A 21812-nucleotide genomic window follows, 5' to 3' on the forward strand; every position below is an offset into this window, starting at 1 on the left:
ATATAGTAAATTGAAAGAAAGCACTCTCCTCTTCATAATAAGAAGCTGTATAGCTAGTATAATTTGACCTAAAAAGAGAAATGAGAGTGTATTGAATGTAAAGAATTGTCTAGAATAATGCATTTTCTCTGTCTTCATCTCTAAAATTGATAAAAATTTTACACATATCTTGATTTTGACACTATAGTAATTAAGAGTGTGGACTTTGGAGAGTCTGGCTCTATCACCTCCAGTCTGTGAAACATTGAACATATCATTTGAACCTTTGATTCTCAAATTTCAAATCTCTAAAACTGGGAAAATTATAGTATTTACCTAAGAAAGTGATTTTGAGACATAAATGGGAGAATTTTTATAACCACTGAGCAAAATGTGTAAAACATAGAAATTGTATCATTAATGTTAATCTAGGACAGCCCAATAAATATATTTCCTCTTTCATTCCAATTCCAGTATCATTTTGTAAAGTTTTATTTATCTATTTTTATTTATTTGAAAAGCAGAGCAACAGAGCCAGAGAGACAAAGACAGACAGAAGCAGACACAGAGAGAGACAGAGACAGATACATAGATATCTTCCATTTTTTGGTTCACTTCCCAAATGCTCAGAACTTCGAGGACTGGGCCAGATCAAAGCCAGGAGCCTGAAACTCTATCTAGGTCTCCCATGTGGTTTGCATGGACCCAAGCACATGGGCTATCGTTGGCTGCCATAATCAGGAGCATCAGGAGGAAGATGATTTGGAAGTGGAGATGGGATTCAATACTGGGAACTCCAATATGGGATGTAGGAGTCCAAAGTGATGGCTTAACCCACGGTACCACAACATCTGCCCCTCTAGAACTACTTGAAAGATGGAGCAGTCATCCCTTTATCCGTGGTGGTTACATTTTAAGAACCCCAGTGAATTTCTGAAATAATGGGTGGTACTGAATTTTGTATAAAATGGCACCTAAAAATGTATGGAAAAATGTAATAAAGAATAAAGTTTATTTTGATACAAAAAATCTTGAAATTCATACATATGAGGAAACTTCTAAAAGTTCATGGAAATGTATATAATGAAAAAAAAAAAACCTGCACGGATTTCAAAAAATTTTGGTGCTATAATAAACTCCCCATTTAACTTCATTACACTGCAATAAAAGTTATTTAAAACAAATGAATTGTGTATTTCCATAAGTTTTCATTTTTTCTGGACTACTGTTGATGACAGCAAATTAAAACCATGGAAGTTTAAACTCCAGATAAGGGGGTGGAACGCTACTTTGTTGGAATCAGACAAATGGAGTTTAAACTATGAACTATATTAATGAGAAAATATGAGAATGTCTCTTGGATTCCCCACCAGAAAGACTTCCTAATTCTCTCCCTTGTCATTCCAATAGATTGACTTACCTTGGCACAGAAATTATTGAAGTGCAAGACAACTTCTTCCTGTTCTACTAAGTTTACCACATTGCAAAGACGTCTCCTGCTTGTATCTTGTCTGTGGTAGGGCACAACTGAAAAACAGAGAGAAAGGGACTGAGTTCAGTTTATTTGCTCAACTAAATAATCAGGTAAATCATTGCTTTTGCTCTGCACTTTTACTAAGTGAAGAACAAGTTCTGAGGCTAATAGAATTTTTCCAATCAAAATGCCTTTTACAAGTATATATCAGGTTAAGGAAAAATAGGTTCTTGACCAGCAAGAGTCATTATAATGCTAATAATTAGATATTCTATGTTTTTACTGACCTGAAAAATTCTAATATTCAAATTGAAGACAGCTAATCTAGATATTTATCTACTTTTTAGGAGATATGTAGACTTCTGCACTTTTCTAACCATGATCACAGTCTATTTCTCTCCTTGTCTCTTTTTTCGTGTGTTTCATTCAGTTTCAAAGACTTGTGGTGCTATACATTTTCCTTGCTTCTATTCACTTGCATGCATATTTTAGATGTGTTCTCATCTTTAGATTGCCTTTTTCCTACATGCAGCTATTTTGTCATTTTTAGACTGGTTTAGTGAGCAATGAAAGTGATTGCTAGGATATCTTTCCACCACAGCAGCTTGGAGGGAAAAATTAAATGTGTGTGTGTGTGTGTGTTACAGCTCACTTATTCTTTTTGTCCTTAAGCTCCACTATGAGAAACTAGTCTTAAAAGTAAAGCACATTGGCTGGCGCTGTGGCTCACTAGGCTAATCCTCCGCCTGCGGCGCCGGCACCCAGGGTTCTAGTCCCAGTTGGGGCGCCGGGTACTAGTCCTCATTGCTCCTCTTCCAGTCCAGCTCTCTGCTGTGGCCCGGGAAGGCAGTGGGGGGTGGCCCAAGTGCTTGGGCCCTGCACCCTCATGGGAGACTGGGAGGAAGTACCTGGCTCCTGGCTTCATATCGGCACAGCGCCGGCCATATCGGCCATTAGAGGAGTGAACCAACAGAAGGAAGACCTTTCTCTCTGTCTCTCTCTCACTGTCTATAACTCTCTCTCTCTCACTAACTCTGCCTGGCAAAAAATAAAAATAAAAAAATGTAAAAAATGTAAAGCACATTAAAGTAGGGTTCTGTGATGGAGCTAGCAGAACAAAAGTTGAAAAATTCCCTGTAACAATACAATTTTCACAGTGTTAACGAGAAACTCAGTTTGGTTCCATCTTCCTTGAGTGAGGGACCAGAAAATCAAGAGCAAATCGTTCCTAAATTAAAGGACAAGTTTCAATCTTGAGACAGTTTCTGTGAGGTTCCATTTCTGGAATTTTGGAAGTACTCAATATTTTCCTTAGTAAGTACTCCGGATAGGCTTATTTATTATAGTGTATGACTTCTTATTGCCACTTAAAATACATGCTTCTTTCTTGCCAAATCAGTTCAATAAAGTGGTGTAAGAAAACATTTCTACAGACCTTGTTCTCAAAACAGTTTTACTACAACCAAAGTAATTTTAAATGTTCCAAGTATTGTCCATGTTCTATTAATGTCTGATATTTTAATTTAACTTAAAATTAAGAATAATGACCAAATCAAGTGAATGTTCAATTAAACTGTGAAAGGACACTGTGACCTTATTTTAAAAAGTTGCAATTCATTGAATAAAGAGAATTCCTTAACATGGCATGTTCATATTATTGAATAACATTAAGCATATCATTTAAGAATATACAATAAACCTATTTAGAATATAGCCTCATCTATAAATAATACATAAATAATATATTAGATAACACCTCATTAAAGTGGTATATAATGAATTTGTTTGACATGTGGGGAAATAGTGGGAATGCAGAAGTAGTGCTTATACTGACATTATGAATTGTTCCATTATTAAAATTTAATAAAATTATATTTTCTAAGTACTTAATTAGTTATTTAATAAATATCAACAGAAAGAAAGTGGGATCCATGAAGTTTGGTTTCTTTTTTTGACCTTTCGCAGTGTCACGTATATTTGTCAAACAAACACACAGATCAATTATAGCAAAAGCATAAGGGTAGTCAGTAATGCACACCACACACATCAACGGAGGAGAGAGGAAAGAATGGAGAGTGGAGTCCGTTGTTTGGGAGGCTCTAGTCAAGTTCGTCAATGTCGCAGGCCCTCCAGATCCACTTGCTTGGAGAGTCCCTCAGGTAGAATGCTTTGTGGCAGCTGCCAGCAATTAAAAGTGAGCACTTGCATGCCATCGGCCAGCATTAGAAGGCTGATATTTAAGGATCAAATGACACAAGGAAACAAATTAAATATGAACAAATACCAGAAACTTACATTGTAACTGAACTTGGGAAGATAATTTTGAAATCACCAAAATATGAAGAGGGTAGTTTAAAACACAGGATATCTCTTTCATGTGATCTTGTTATGAAGAAAATTATATTAATGTTTAAGTATCAGATAAAAATTAACTAAAGAATATCAAAAAATTAGGTTGTAGATTTCCACCATTCAATGCCTCAAATAATGGATTAGCAATGGCTCTTTGACTTAATTTTTCTGCCATTGCGATTTTTTTTGTTTGGTAGGACTATCTTAAAGGGCCAGTATTACTATTTGATGTCAAGTGCTCTATGCAGCTCTGATGTTATAGGCCCTGATGCTCTGAGGACCCATCTCCAGCATAGTGTATAAAAGGAATGTAATTAAAGGTTAATTTGGAATAGAATATAACTATATTTCAACTCATTTCTTTTAAAATTTACTTTAACATGTTGATTCTAACACTTTCCCTGTATTGCTTTGTATAAGACACTATCTAAACATAATGTTGGTGTCAGTTTCTCTATTGTTTCCCAGTTTATTACCCATTGCAGCAACCTATGGTTAATCATGTTTTTTGAAAACCGACCTCTCAGGTATGACTTCAGTACCCTCTCAGGAACACATATTTAGTTAATTCAAGCAAGAGATATCTTGCAGCAACATGATGCTAGTTTCTGATTAAAATTATATAATATTTTTGTCTCATTTAAATAATAATATAAATATATTGCAGAAAAGATGTTAAAAGCATAAAATATTAAAAACTTGCAAAAATTTTGCAACATACAAATAAATACACTCATTTTTGTTTTATGTAAAATTATTTTAGATACCAAAAGATAATATCTTCAAGTGATTGTTAACTACGTTTTCTTAATTAAAAATGACAAAATTCACTTAGTAAGAGTTCTAAAGTTGCTCATAGATCACCTTTTGTGTTCCTAGGTGTTTTAATCTCTTTTCTGTTGCTATAACTGAACATCTAACATTAAATAATTTATAAAAAAATTATTTTCTATACTTCTATAGGCTGGGAAGTCCCAGATCCATCACTTCTGGAGAGTGCTTTCTTCCAGGTGATGACACTGTGCAGAGCCCTGACATACTACAGAGCATTACATGATGAAAGGGTTCACATAAGATGGCTAAATTGGCCAGCGCCGTGGCTCAACAGGCTAATCCTCCGCCTTGTGGCGCCGGCACACTGGGTTCTAGTCCCGGTTGGGGCACCGATCCTGTCCCAGTTGCCCCTCTTCCAGGCCAGCTCTCTGCTGTGGCCAGGGAGTGCAGTGGAGGATGGCCCAAGTGCTTGGGCTCTGCACCCCACGGGAGACCAGGAGAAGCACCTGGCTCCTGCCATCGGAACAGCGCAGTGCGCCAGCCGCAGCGCGCTACCACGGCGGCCATTGGAGGGTGAACCAATGGCAAAAGGAAGACCTTTCTCTCTGTCTCTCTCTCATTGTCCACTCTGCCTGTCAAAAATTAAAAAAAAAAATTAAAAAAAAAAGATGGCTAAATTGGCTTATACAACAGATCCATACTTTGAAAATGACTACATAGAATAGAAACACTTATGGGAAACAGAAAAAGCTCTACTATCAGAAAAAGTTTATAATGATAAATACCTACATTAAAATATCTCAAATAAAAATTTAAATTTTTAACTTAAGAAACAGAGAAAAAGAGCAAAAAGGCACTAAAATTAAAAGAAGAATGGAAATTATAATGACAGAGGAGATACACATTAAATAAATCATAGGGAAATAATAGAAAAATCAAATGAAATAATAGTTGCTTTGTGAAAAAGGCTAATAAAATAAAAAAAATCATTTTTGTCTAAGAAAATAAGAGAGGAGATTCATATATAAAATCTGAACGAATAAAGAGAAATGACAGCTAATGTCACAAAATAAAAAGAATTAGAGATTTCTATGAACAGTTGTATTACAATAGACAAACAAATGGATAAACTCCTAAAAAAATCAAACTCCAAAGACTGAAATTAAACAAACTGAAAATAAAGATATTGAAACTTGAACAGGCCAATAATGAACCCACAATCATAAACCCAATAAATAAAAGTTGAGGGGCATATGTCTTCAGTGGAGAATTTCCCAAACATTTAAAGAAAAAAAAAAATAGGGGGCGGAGCCAAGATGGCAGATAGTGAGGGCACGCACTGATAGTCCGGGAAAAGATAGTTTAATAAAAGTGGACTTATTGTAGCCTCAGGAAAAGACTGAAGAAAAAAACTGCAGAGGAAATGCTTCAGGATCTAGTGGATGTGACACAGAGGACCTACAAGGAGCCCACTGCGTGGAAGCCCAACCGCGGGAGCCGAGCCTCAGAATCTCGCCAGCGCAGGAATGGGAGGTAAGACAAAAACCTCAGAAATCCGAGACATTGACAGGGAAAGGCAGAGGCCTGAGACCTCACTGGGGAAAGATCACCAGGCTGACTGGAGGAGAGAAAAAAATAAACAAATTAATAAGGAGAACCGGCACAGACACTAGCCTCTCTCTCCACTCACCTTACAAAGCCGAGCAAGACAAAGAGCAGGCGCCATTTTACATATATAAAGTGGCAACCGCGAGTAGCCAAGCAGAAAAACTTGACTCTGGTCGGGAGAAATAACAGGAGGTTAGAATCTAGTGAAAGTAGGTGGAGCTAACAATCTGAGACTGTGAAAATCCGAGGGGGGGGGCGAGCAAACTCACCGAGTACACAAACTCGGTAACCTTGGGACTGTGGAGAAATTTGAGAACACATTGAGGGCTGCATAAACTTTTTGTGTGGTCCCAGGGGTAGATAAAACAAATACCCTCAGAGGCTAGATTAAAACTACCCTCAATTCCACTCAGCTGTGCGGAATTACTTCCCAAAGAGTCAAAAAAAAAGAGAGAGAGAAAAAAAAAAGAGAGAGCAAGCAAGGGAGAGAACAATCTGGGTGAGTCACCTTCAACACACCCTTAAACCTAAGAATCAAACAGAGCTCTCTGGCCACACCCATCACAGCCTCTAAGGATCCATCAAAGCAGACACCTACTTAATCTAGAGGCATAGTATAATGAGAAAAAAACACCACAGCAAAAAAAAACATAAATTATCTACAATATGCCAAATAACAAAGGCAAAAACCAGGGTAATAAGAACAAGGAAGTAACTATGATGCCCCCAAATGAACAAGACACCCCAATCCAAGATTATGAAGATGATGAGATAGAAGAAATGCAAGAAGTGGATCTCAAAAAATTGATAAGAACATTAAGAAGTTCTCAAAAACGAATTCTTGAACTACAGAAATCCTTAGTGGACAAGATAGAAAATCTCTCTCATGAAAATGAAATATTAAGGAGGAATCAAAATGAAATGAAACAACTAGTAGAACAAGAAACTGTGATAGAGACGAGAAATCATAATGAAATGAAGGACTCAATAGATCAAATGACAAACACATTAGAGAGCCTTAAAAACAGCATGGGTGAAGCAGAAGAGAGAATATCAGACTTAGAAGACAGAGAACAGGAAAGGAAACAGGCAAACCAAAGAAAAGAAGAGGAAATTAGAAATCTAATAAATATTGTCAGGAATCTACAGGATACTATTAAAAAACCCAACATTCGCGTTCTAGGAGTTCCTGAAGGCATGGAGAGGGAGAAAGGATTAGAAGGCCTTTTCAGTGACATACTAGCAGAAAATTTCCCAGGTTTGGAAAAGGACAGAGACATCTTGGAAGCTTATAGAACCCCTAATAAACATGACCAAAAGAGATCCTCACCACTACACGTTGTAATCAAACTCACCACAGTGAAACATAAAGAAGATTCTAAAAGGTGCAAGAGAGAAACGTCAGATTACTCTCAGAGGATCTCCAATTAGACTCACAGCAGACTTCTCATCAGAAACCCTACAAGCTAGAAGGGAATGGGGAGACATAGCCCAGGTACTAAGAGAGAAAAACTGCCAGCCAAGAATATTATATCCTGCAAAGCTCTCATTTGTGAATGAAGGTGAAATTAAGACTTTTCATAGCAAACAGAAACTGAAAGAATTTGTTGCTACTCATCCTGCCCTGCAAAAGATGCTTAAAGATGTGTTACACACAGAAACACAGAAACATGGTCATCAACATGAAAGAAGTAAAGGAAGGAAACCTCACAGCAAAAGATCACAGGAAGCTCAATTTCTCTTTGACATAGAATTAAATTCTGATGCTCTGTTAAAGCAATCTGTTAAAGTAATCTATTATGTTCTCTTGATGTCTGTTAAATTCTAATTGATCAAAAACAGCTGAATTTTTATTAAGAGCTATGGGTTAATTAAATATGTGCTTATTTTCAAGATTTGAATAATCACCTTGTAACAATGATCAAATTTGGTCTATGTTATGTCATGATTTTAAGGAATCTTATTTCAACCAGATATTTTGGATTTTGAGCCTTCTTGGCATTCTTGGCAGGCATTCAAAAAATCAAACAATCTGGACTCTAAAATTTCCAGTAAATCTTGGACTTTGGTTTTTCCAGTTTGGGCCCAACTGAAAAAATCGAAGGACCTATGTCTCTCATCTTATAGAGACACCAACTAATCAGGCTATTTGGATTATATTAGAAGGACTGTCAAGATGTGACGTGGTACTAAATTTTAAGTTTCTATAATGGAAAATGCTATTAATACAAATGCTTGAGAATTAAAAAGTCTAATGATCTTGTGTTACTAGACATGATGGTTATCTTAAGCCCCAGAGGCCTAAAGGGTTAAATACTTGTAAAATCCTACAGGTGCTTTCAAAAATACTGTGAAGTAAGCAAGTGCCTCTTGTTGGCTGATGAGTTTATAATTTTAAACATGGCGACTTAAAGTCTTTTGTCATCCACAGTTATATATGATTTGCTGCTCATAAAACTAAAGCATTGTTGGTTCTGTGTTTAGCTGTCCTCCTATAGGTTCATATGGACTTTTTCCAGACACTTCTATTGTATTCAGTACTTTGGGATGGCTCTGTAAACAGATGAAGCCAATAATGTATTAACAGTACCAACTGAGACAAAGTATGTTTAACTGAGGTTACTAAAAACAAAAAGCCATTCAAATCAATTGGCAATCTACAAAAAGAGTTAAAGATTTTAAAATCTATTATTAAAGTTGCTATATTGGTCTATTATGTTATGTTATATGTGTGTACATATTGTATGTCCATATGGGGAAATTTTATTAAGAATTTTATTTTAATGGCTTATAGATAAGATTGTCCATAAATTTCAGCTGCTAAAATCAATCAAAGATACATTTTAATTTGTGTGACCTGAATCTCTGCATCATATGTTTTATACTTGTTGGTAGAAAGAAACTAAAAACATTTTATATGGCTGTGCTTAAGTTTACTGGTTAAACAAAGTACACCATGCTAGATATTTAAGAGGTGTTTGCAAATACATGATTCTTAAAATTTATAGAAGGCATTGGACCATCTGGTAAATGTTTTCTATAGTTATTATCTAGGGTTGAAACTGTTTGCTAAGTATTCATGTGATATTGCTATTTTCAGCAAGCAATCTAGGTCTTGCTCCCTCATTTCTCTATTCTAAGCCCAACTTGTTCTTTCATTTCTCTATTCTCTACAAGGTAGGAAACTAATTGTATTATGAAGGAATCTCTAGGACGCACAATTTAATCTTTAGACCTTATAAAAGAGAAGACTAACATTTTTCTGTAATAGCATAGCCAAAATAAGAACTTAAACAATAATCTCATAGCTAGATTTACTTCAGCCTCAGCGAAGTAAACAGTAAGTAGAAAAAACCTCCCTTTCAGACCAAAGGGAAAGAAAGTTTTAAAGTGAGAATATAATTTTCCTCATGGGCATTGTCTACCTTAGAAATACTACTACAGAACATGCCTGTGACTGTAGACTTGTAGTTCAGGCCACCGAAGATTAGAGATGGGACTTGGGCACTCCCTTGACTTGCATCCTCTGGTCTGCTTTAACACAAACCAGGAGGAAAAGAAAGCTAGGCATCAGAAGCAATGGGTGGCAGGCCTATTAATGGCTGATCTGTACAGTGATCTGCCCTCAAGGAGACCCAACAGGCCAGTCCACTGCAGTGGCTTTCAATGTGGTAAGCCTGGGCTTCAGTAGAAGTCAACTTGTGAAGAGCCCTGGCAGCACTGCAAAGAGTTGGATCGCTGGAAATGGACCTGCCCTGGAGTCGAAGGATGCCCAGGTCAGAGCCACAGATCTTATTGGCTCTAAGCTGAAAAGCCCTTCACTCAGCCCAGCTTCCAAAGTGACCACTGCAGTTGAGGGGACGGCCAAGTAGGGTCAGCAACATTGCAGGCAGAACTGTAAATTTCTTGTTAGAGATGCCACCTGCCTTTACCTGGCCAGCTCTCCTCCCAGGCCAGCCAAGTAATGAAAGTCAACAGAGTACCTTCCCCCTGGAGGTTCACACCTCCCTTAGGATGTACCCCATGTGAAGAGATAGATAGGTCTGGGCCTCTTAACTTACAAGGCCTAAAGCCCACCAGATTATTACCAAGCCCCTTCTCTCAGGTTCTATTTGCCTTTCAATCAGAAAACTTAATTGTAGCTTAGACAGCACCTTTCTTAGCTCCTCTAATAATGACTCTGTCCTTATTTCTAGACCATGTCTAGGGCCTCATTCCTTTGTAATCATAACCTCTACTCTACCTCCAATGGCTCTACTCCCAACCTGTGTGTACTGATGATCCTCTTCCCCACTTAATGCTGTATAATTGTTCAGACCTGGTTAATGCCACTCTTAGGATCATTGGTTACTATCCTCACACTGTCTTTTATGACCTTGTCTAAATATGATCAGAGTCGGCGAACTTGGAAGGCTTCCATAGCCTTGGCAACTCATGACAAGAGCCTAGGGTGGTTATTGGCGCCATAAACTAGAGTGTCAATTTGTTGGGTCAACAACAGGAGTCACTGTGCACTTGCTCCTCATGTGGGATCTCTGTCCTTAATGTGCTGTACATTTTGATTTAATGCTATAACTAGTACTCAAACAGTATGTTTCACTTTGTGTTTCTATGTGGGTACAAACTGTTGAAATCTTTACTTAATATATACTAAACTGATCTTCTGTATATAAAGAGAATTTAAAATGAATCTTGATGTGAATGGAAAGGGAGAGGCAGCGGGAGAGGGGAGGGTTGTGGGTGGGAGGGAAGTTATGGGAGGGGGAAGCCATTGCAATCCATAAGCTGTACATTGGAAATTTATATTCATTAAATAAAAGTTAAAAAATAAATTAAAAAAAGAAAAAAGAAATAAAAGAAAATATATTTGGCAAATGGCAGGGCAAAGTTACTCCTTCTCAATAGTCACTTTGAATGTTTTGCCTGAACTATCCAGTTAAAAGAGAGTGATTGTCTGATTGGGTTAAGGAATAAAACTCATCTTTTTGCTGCTTACAAGAAACACATCTTTCCAACAATGATGCATACAGACTGAAAGTGAAAGGCTGGAAAAAGATATACCATGCCAACAGAAATGAAAAAAGAGCGGGCGTAGCCATCTTAATATCGGACAACATAAAATTTACCACAAAAACTGTTAGGAGAGACAAAGAGGGGCACCATATAATGCTTAAGGGATCCATTCAACTGGAAGATATAACGATTATCAATGTATATGCACCTAATTACAGGGCACCGGTTTATTTAAAAGACATGTTAAGGTAAGTAAAGGGGACCTAGACCCCAATACAATAGTACTGGGGGACTTCAATACTCCACTTTCAAAGATAGACAGATCAACAGGACAGCAGATCAACAAGGACACAGTAGATTTAAACGACACATAAGCTCAAATGGATCTGACAGATATCTACAGAACTTTTCATCCTACACCACAAAGAATTTACATTCTTTTCAGCAGTACATGGAACCTTCTCTAGGATTGACCACATACTAGGCCATAAAGCAAGTCTCAGCAAATTCAAAAGAATTAGAATCATACCATGCAGCTTCTCAGACCACAAATGAGTGAAATTGGAAATTAGAAAGTCGTGAATCTCTAGAGCATATGCAAACGCATGGAGATTGAACAACATGCTCCTGAATGAACAATGGGTCATAGAAGAAATTAAAAGAGAAATCAAAAATTTTCTGGAAGTAAATGAGGATAACAGCACAACATACCAAAACCTATGGGTTACAGTAAAAACAGTGTTAAGAGGAAAGTTTATATCAATAGGTGCCTACATCAAGAAATTGGAAAGGGACCAAATAGATGAGCTTTCAAGTCATCTCAAAGATCTAGAAAATCTGCAGCAAACCAAATCCAAATCCAGTAGGAGAAGAGAAATAATTAAGATCAGAGAAGAAATCAACAGGATTGAATCCAAAAAAACATTACAAAAAATCAGCCAAACGAGGAGCTGGTTTTTTGAAAAAATAAACAAAATGGACACCCCATTGGCCCAACTAACTAAAAAAAGAACAGAAAAGACCCAAATCAATACAATCAGAGATGAAAAGGAAATGTAACAACAGACACCACAGAAATGAAAAGAATCATCAGAAATTACTACAAGGACTTGTATGCCAGCAAACAGGGAAATCTATCAGAAATGGACAGATTCCTGGACACATACAACCTACATAAATTGAACCAGGAAGACATAAAAAACCTAAACAGACCAATAACTGACACAGAAATTGAAACAGTAATAAAGGCCCTCCCAACAAAGAAAAGCCCAGGACCAGATGGATTCACCGCTGAATTCTACCAGACATTTAAAGAAGAACTACCTCCAATTCTTCACAAAATATTCAGAGCAATCAAAAAAGAGGGAATCCTCCCAAATTCTTTCTATGAAGCCAGCATCACCTTAATTCCTAAGCCAGAAAAAGAATCAGCATCGAAAGAGAATTACAGACCAATATCCCTGATGAACATAGATGCAAAAATCCTCAATAAAATTCTGGCCAATAGAATGCAACAACACATCAGAAAGATCATCCACCCAACCAAGTGGGATTTATCCCTGGTATGCAGGGATGGTTCAACGTTCGCAAAACAATCAACGTGATACACTACATTAACAGACTGCAGAAGAAAAACCATATGATTCTCTCAATAGACACAGAGAAAGCACTTGATAAAATACAACACCCTTTCATGATGAAAACTCTAAGCAAATTGGGTATAGAAGGAACATTCCTCAATACAATCAAAGCAATTTATGAAAAAACCACGGCCAACATCCTTTTGAATGGGGAAAAGTTGGAAGCATTTCCGCTGAGATCTGGTACCAGACAGGGATGCCCACTCTCACCACTGCTATTCAATATAGTTCTCGAAGTCTTAGCCAGAGCTATTAGGCAAGAAAAAGAAATTAAAGGGATACAAATTGGGAAGGAAGAACTCAAACTATCCTCTTTGCAGACGATATGATTCTTTATTTAGGGGACCCAAAGAACTCTACTAACAGACTCTTGGAACTCATAAGAGTTTGGCAAAGTAGCAGGATATAAAATCAATGCACAAAAATCAAAAGCCTTTGTATACACAGGCAATGCCACGGCTGAGGAAGAACTTCTAAGATCAATGCCATTCACAATAGCTACAAAAACAATGAAATACCTTGGAATAAATTTAACCAAGGACGTTAAAGAATTCTATGATGAAAACTACAAAACCTTAAAGAAAAAATAGAAGAGGATACCAAACAATGGAAAAATCTTCCATGCTCATGGATTGGAAGAATCATTATCATCAAAATGTCTATTCTCCCAAAAGCAATTTATACATTCAATGCAGTACCAATCAAGATACCAAAGACATTCTTCTCAGATCTAGAAAAAATGATGCTGAAATTCATATGGAGACACAGGAGACCTTGAACAGCTAAAGCAATCTTGTACAACAAAAACAAAGCTGGAGGCATCGCAATACCTGATTTCAGGGCATACTACAGGGCAGTAGTTATCAAAACAGCATGGTACTGGTACAGAAACAGATGGATAGACCAATGGAACAGAATAGAAACACCAGAAATCAATCCAAACATCTACAGCCAACTTATATTTGATCAAAGATCCAAAACTAATCCCTGGAATAAGGACAGTCTATTCAATAAATGGTGCTGGGAAAATTGGATTTCCATGTGCAGAAGCATAAAGCAAGACCCATACCTTTCACCTTACACAAAAATTCACTGAACATGGATTAAAGACTTAAATCTATGACCTGAAACCATCAAACTATTAGAGAGCATTGGAGAAACCCTGCAAGATATAGGTACAGGCAAAGACTTCTTGGAAAAGACCCCAGAAGCACAGGCAGTCAAAACCAAAATTAACATTTGGGATTGCATCAAATTGAGAATTTTCTGTACTTCAAAAGAAACAGTCAGGAAAGTGAAGAGGCAACCGACAGAATGGGAAAAAATATTTGCAAACTATGCAACAGATAAAGGGTTGATAACCAGAATCTACAAAGAAATCAAGAAACTCCACAACATCAAAACAAACAACCCACTTGAGAGATGGGCCAAGGACCTCAATAGACATTTTACAAAAGAGGAAATCCAAATGGCCAACAGACACATGAAAAAATGTTCAAGATCACTAGCCATCAGGGAAATGCAAATCAAAACCACAATGAGGCTTCACCTCACCCCGGTGAGAATGGCTCACATTCAGAAATCTACCAACAATAGATGCTGGAGAGGATGTGGGGAAAAAGGGACACTAATCCACTATTGGTGGTAATGCAAACTGGTTAAGCCACTATGGAAGTCAGTCTGGAGATTCCTCAGAAACCTGAATATAACCCTACCATACAATCCCGCCATCCCACTCCTTGGAATTTACCCAAAGGAACTTAATTTGGCTAATAAAAAAGCCATCTGCACATTAATGTTTATTGCAGCTCAATTCACAATAGCTAAGACCTGGAACCAACCCAAATGCCCATCAACAGTAGACTGGATAAAGAAACTATGGGACATGTACTCTATAGAATACTATACAGCAGTCAAAAACAATGAAATCCAGTCATTTGCAACAAGATGGAGGAATCTGGTAAACATCATGCTGAGTGAATTAAGCCAGTCCCAAAGAGACAAATATCATTTGTTTTCCCTGATCGGTGAAAAATACCTGAGCACCAAAGGGGAAACTTGTTGAAGTGAAATGGACACTATAAGAAACAATGACCTGATCAGCTCCTGTCCTGACTCTTGATGTACAATGTAATACTTTATCATTTTTAGTATTTGTTGTTGTTGTTGTTGTTGTTCTAGTACTAGCGGTTGAACTCTGTAATTAACACACCATTATTCTTAGGTGTTTAAATTTTAACTGAAAAGTGATCCCTGTTAAATATAAGAGTGGGAAAAAGAGAGGGAGGAGATGTACAATTTGGGACATGCTCAATCGGACTTTCCCCAAATGGTGGAGTTAGAAATGTGCCAGGGGATTCCAATACAATCCCATCAAGTTGGCATGTACCAATGCCATCTCACTAGTCCAAGTGATCAATCTCAGTTCACAATTGATGACTCTGATAGGTCTAAGAGTCAAAGGGATCACACAAACAAGACTAGTGTCTGCTAATACTAACTGATAGAATCAAAAACGGAGAGAACAATCCAACATGGGAAGCGGGATATACAGCAGACTCATAGAATGGCAGATATCCTAAATAGCACTCTTGCCTCAGAGTCAGTCCTTAAGGCATTCGGATCTGGCTGAAGAGCCCATTAGAGTATTGTAGACATTGAAAACCAAGACACTCTGGGAAAAAAAAAAAAACAAGACCTAAATGAAAGATCTCTGTGAGTGAGATCCCAGTGGAAAGAACGGGGCCATCAAAGAAGGAGGTACTTTTCTCTGAAGGGAGGAGAGAACTTCCACTTTGACTAAGATCCTATTGGAATAAGATCAAAGTCGACGAACTCAAAAGTCTTCCATAGCCTTGGCAACTCATGACTAGAGCCTAGGGAGATTACTGACGCCATAAACAAGAGTATTAAATTGTTAAGTCAACAATAGGAGTCACTGTGCACTTACATCTCATGTGGGATCTGTCCTTAATGTGGTGTCTAATGTGAAGTGATGCTATAGCTAGTACTAAAACAGTATTTTTACACTTTGTGTTTCTGTGTGGGTGCAAACTGATGAAATCTTTACTTAGTATATACTGAATCCATCTTCTGTATATAAAGATAATTGAAAATGAAAAAAAAATCCTGGTGTTAAATTGGAAATGGCATAGAAAATTAATTAATTTTTTAAAAATATCATGTAGGATCTCTGTCATTAATATGCTCTACACTGTTATTTAATGCTATAACTAGTACTCCAACAGTATTTTTCACTTTATGTTGCTATGTGGGGGCAAACTGTTGAAATCTTTGCTTAATATATACTGAACTGATCTTCTGTATATAAAGAGAATTGAAAATGAATCTTGATGTGAATGGAAGGGGAGAGGGAGCGGGAAAGGTGAGCGTTGCGGGTGGGAGGGAAGTTATTGGGGGGGAAGCCATTGTAATCCATAAGCTGTACTTTGGAAATTTATATTCATTAAATAAAAGTTAAAAAAAGATAAAAAATGAGGGGTGTGGGATAAGTGTAGGAACATAATAACAAAGCAGGCATGGTTACCATAATGGACAGTAGGTTCATACCAGCCATCAGAATACTCTGACTTGCACAAACAAATGCTTTTACCTTATGTGTTCTTAGAAATGAAAAAGATAACATACACTACTAAATTTTTACTTGGTTTGTGAGAGCAAAAATACTCTAGAGCACGTTGAGAAAAAAAAAACCTAACTTGTATGACAGATATACAGACTCACTGCCCCTCAATCAGTTGTCAACCTTGAGCCAGTTTATATCCCAGAAACCCTTAATTTAAAGGAAGACCAGATGAACTTGAAGAAGAACCCTTGAGAACAACTGAAAACTTATTTATTAATCTTTTTCTCAGCCTTCCCCAAAGGATCTCTGGCCTTTATCAGGATAACCATTCATCTGTGAAAAACAAATAATCATACATTCCAGGGACTGCTGGACACCAGCTCTAAACTGAACCCTATTCCAGTAGACCCAAATGTCACAGTATCTTTCAGAGTAGGGACTTTATAGAGGTCATATGGTCAATGGAATTTTAGCACATATTTATTTGAAAGTGGATCCATTGTGTCTCTGAAATCATCTTGTGGTTATTATCCCAATTCTAAACTAGGAAATAGGGCTTTTGTGATGGTAGAGCCAAGCCAGAAGCATTTAAACCTTATTCTACTTAGCAAAATAATAAATAAAAAGCAATATCGTATTCCTAGAAAAGTTTCAGAGATTAGTGTCACTACCATCAAAGACTTGGAAGATGCTAAATTGGTGATTCCTACCACATCCCTATTCCGTTTGCTTATTTGGCCCATGTAGAGAACAGATGGATCTTGGAGAAAGATAGTGGATTATCATAAATTAATCAGATAATTACTCAAATATCAGCTGCTGTTTCACATGTCATTTTGCTGCGTAAGCAAATTAACACATAACTCTGGTAGCTGCTATGCAGCTTTTGACCTGGCAAATGCATTTTCTTCCAATTGTTTCCACAATCCCTTTTTTTTTATTTTGTTAGTTGGGCCAATGGTGTATTGCTTTTGTTTATTTTATTTTTTTTAAAAAAGCAACTCTTCACTGACCTTTTGAATTGCTTTCTTTTGGTTTCTTTTTTTTTTTTCTTTCCTTTTTTTTTTTTTAATTTGACAGGTAGAGTTACAGACAGTGAGACAGAGAGAGACAGAGAGAAAAGTCTGCCTTCCGTTGGTTCACTCCCCAAATGGCCACCACAGCCAGCGCTGCGCCTATCCGAAGCCAGGAGCCAGGCATTTCCTCCTGGTCTCCCACACGGGTGCAGGGGTCCAAGCACCTGGGCCATCATCCACTGCCCTCCGGGGCCACAGCAGAGAGCTGGACTGGAAGAGGAGCAACCGGGACTAGAACCCGGTGCCCATATGGGATGCCAGTGCCACAGGTGGAGGATTAACCAAGTGAACCATGGCGCTGGCTCCATTTTTGCTTTCAATTTTGTATATTTCTTCTATAATTTTAATCATTTCTATCCACCTACTACTTTTGGGTTTAGTTTGCTGTTGTTTTTGTAGGTCTTTGAGAAGCATTGATAGCTCACATATTTGATGTCTTTCCAATTACTTGAGGTTGACACCAATTGCTATATAGTTCCCTCTTAACACTGCTTTTGCAATATCCCATTAGTTTTGGTATGTTGTATTGTTATTTTCATTCATTTACGGGATTTCCTGATTCCCTGTTTGATTTCCTCTGTGACCCACAATTCGTTCAGGAGCATGTTGTTCAGTCTCCATGTGTTTGCAAATTTTCTAGAGATTCTTCAGTTGTTAATTTCCAACTTTATTCTATTGTGGTCAAAAAAGATACATGGTATGATTGCAAATTTTTTTGAATTTGCTGAGACTTGTCTTATGACCCAGTATACGGTCTATCCTTTTTTTAAGATTTACTTTATTTATTTGAAAGACAGAGTTACAGAGAGAGGTAGAGACAGAGAGAGAGGTCTTCCATCTGCTTGTTCACTCCCCAGATGGCCGCAATGGCCAGAGCTGTGCCGATCCGAAGCCAGGAGCCAAGAGCTTCTTCTGGGTTTCTCACGTGGGTGCAGGGCCCAAGGACTTGGGCCATCTTCTACTGCTTTCCCAGGCCATAGCAGAGAGCTGGATCAGAAGAGGAGCAGCTGGGACTAGAACCAGTGCCTATATGGGATGCTGGCACTTCAGGCTAGGGCTTTAACCTGCTGTGCCACAGCACTGGCCCCCATATGGTCTATCCTAAAGAAAATTCCATGCACTGATGAAAAGAATGTGTATTAGTCTAATGTGGAATGAAATGATCTGTAAATATCAAATAACAGAGGATCATGTAGCAAGGGAATAATTCTGGAAGAAAAAGTGAGAAAGATTATCAGAAGTCTTCAAAACCATAGTAAGTCGTTTAGATTGTATTGTGTTTAGTTGGAAGTCATTTAAAGGTTTCAAGCAAAGAAAATCTAGACATTTGTGTATTAATTAGATGCTAAATTAGATACTTAGTCTCTCAAGGATAGTCTAGCAAGAAAGATAGCAAAGAGAAAAAAACAGAATATTTAAAATATATAATATTTTATAAGTGTTAAGGTAGAAAATAAAGCAATAAATTGGGATTAGAATTTATATTGGCAATGGAAGTGGTGATAATGGCAGCAGTGGAAGAACAATTTATAGTTAGAAATAGTGACCCTAGCTAAGAAGAGGACATTTAAGTAAAATTTTGAAGGAAATGAGGAAGTAAGATACATAGATATTTGGGAGAATAACATTCCAGATGGAAGGAATAGTTAACTCAAACTCATGATGTGGGCTCCTATAAAGCAATGCATGGGAAGCATGGAAATCTGCTGCTCACTGTGACAAACATATGTGTTTGATGACCCCAGCTATGCCACTCTGTATTCACCAGGGTATTTGCACCAAGCCCATGCTTCCTATGGTCTGTTCCCAGGCAGTGACTGAGAGCTGAGGAGCGCTGCCAAGGACATTGTGGCAAGATGTGGAAATCCTCCACCATGTAACCTTGACTTAATGACCCCTCATCATCCCAGCTGAAATTATTTCAGAGCTGCACTACAGTCTGCAACATCCTACTCAATCTTTCTTCTTTACTTGACTCTACTTCTATTCTTCCTTGAGTAGCACCAGCTTGAATTATCTTCCTACCTTCTTCTGATCTTTCCTCTAATGCATATCTTGAACACTTAATTTTGTCATGTCTAATTCTCAGTAGATGCAACTTAAGGCCAAAGATGTCCCATATGACTATATGAGAGTAAAGGAGGAAGGATACTAAGAGGTATATGTGACAGATAACATAGAGTCACATATGCCAAGGATTTCAAATTATTCTGAGTGACATGAATAATGTTGGAAGACTTTGGTCTCTTGGTGTGTTAACATCATCTAATTTCTGTTTTAACATGGTCACATATTGGGGCTGTTATATAACATAGGGAGAGAACTGGTATTTGTCAGACAATGAGGTGTTGGAAATTGAGATAATGAGAGTAAGCAACAAGTAGGGCAGTGAGTGAGATTACTAATGAAGAGGAATTCCAGTAACTGAAAGGTCAAGAAACTGAAAAGGGCAACAACAAAGGTATTGATAAAAGCTTTTTAAAAATCACATTGGCTGTTATTTGCATAATGAACTCTAAAGGAATAAGAATATTGACAGTGATATTAAGAAGGAGATACTATATTTGAAAAATAATAGTCATTTGGAACAGGGTGGTAATATAGGAGCGTGAGGACAAAAGAAGTAAAAGAAGTTTATTTTGGTAGTAGAGCCAATAAGATTTTCTAATGTATTGATGTGAAGAATGAGGAAAGGAAACATCAAGAATGAATGATAGAATTTACTGTTTATTTTTGAGCAATGAGGTAGATGCAAGTAACATTTACGTAGATGGAAAACTTGAGGCAAAAAGAGGTTGAGTAGTAAACTAAAATTTCCTTTAAATTTTATATCCTTATTATACAAAAAGGAGAAATATAATCGGATATTACAGTTAAGAGCTAAGAATGGTGATATATACTGGGGAAAATTTGTGGACTGTTATCATACAGATAAAATTTACTTATAGGAAATTTTTCAATAACTTTGCAACATTATGGAGAACAAGTCCTGGTAATCCCAGAAAATCCTTATGAGAATAAGGTCAAGAAGGAGGAAACAAGAGGAGGAATAGCAAGAGAAGGAGATTAGGAATGTGTGGCCAGAGACTCAATGAAAAAATTAGGAGAGTGTGCAATTATGGATTTTAAGAATATAGCATAGTATGTTTCCAAAGTAAAATTTTGACAAACTGTGAGTAATACTATTGAATGAGCAAATATAAAGAGGGACAAACCATTGCAGAGTGGCTGGTGTTGTGTCACAGTAGGTTAAGCCTCTGCCTGCAGAACCTGCATCCCATGTAGGTGCCAATTCTAGTCTCAGCTGTTCCTGTTCCAATTCAGCTCCCTGCTAATGGCCTAGAAAAGCATCGGAAGATAGCCAAGTCCTTGGGCCCCTGCACCCATGTGGGAGACCTGGGAAATCTCCTTCCACTTTTTTGAATGCTTACAAAAGTGGTAGAGATCCCAATAATGTTGGGGTTAATTGTGCCATTAAGCAGCCATTTGGATGGGTTGTTGAGGTAGGAGAAACCAAGAGGAAGATCAGACAAAATACGGGATGAAGCTCCCATGGCAATCCTTAGAGTCAGACTGGCAAATATCAGGTGTCCCTGAGATGACGGCCATCTGATGGGAGGATATGGGAACAGAGGGTGGGATCATCATCCATGCATCCATTGGAGCCCAGGGCATAGCCTGTAGAAGGGAAACAAGGGGTTGAGTCCTCACCCACACTCGCCATTGCCCAAACACAGAATCCGTAGAGGTACAAGGCCATAGGAGTTGTGGTGCCTGGTACCAGGACTTCAGGGCAAAGTCATATAGAACCACAAACTGTAAGGACTACAATGAGATGATCCTCCACCCACCCTGTCTTACCTCAGGAATTTTGGAGGGCCAGTGTGTGAATGGAGATTGCAGAGTATTTGGTGGTGAAGAAGGAGGTCTAAGGGTGGCTTTTGTGGTTGGCAGAAATCAAGGATCCTTAAGCAGCTCACATCCCCGAGGGGAGAGCGAGGTCAACAGTAGAGCCTAGTCCCAAGTTTAAGCACCAGTGAAAGGAAAGGCCACCACAAAACATGCTAAACACTGGAGTAAGGGAAAAGGTTTATTGTCAGGTGGGGGGAATTGGACAGGCTGCCTCCCAGTGCACAGATAGAACAGCAGCCTGTACTAAGAGAGCAGGTCTTATATAGCTTTGCAGAGGTGAGGATATGGGAGCAGAAAATCCCATTAGGGTGGGGGTAGAGCTGATGTTTGTGATTGGGCCATTTGGTCACCTGACTTCTAATAAGTCAGGCTGGGCTTAGGAAGATGATAAAATTTTA

This window comes from Lepus europaeus, chromosome X (genome assembly GCF_033115175.1).
Source record: "Lepus europaeus isolate LE1 chromosome X, mLepTim1.pri, whole genome shotgun sequence".
Lineage (NCBI taxonomy): Eukaryota > Metazoa > Chordata > Mammalia > Lagomorpha > Leporidae > Lepus > Lepus europaeus.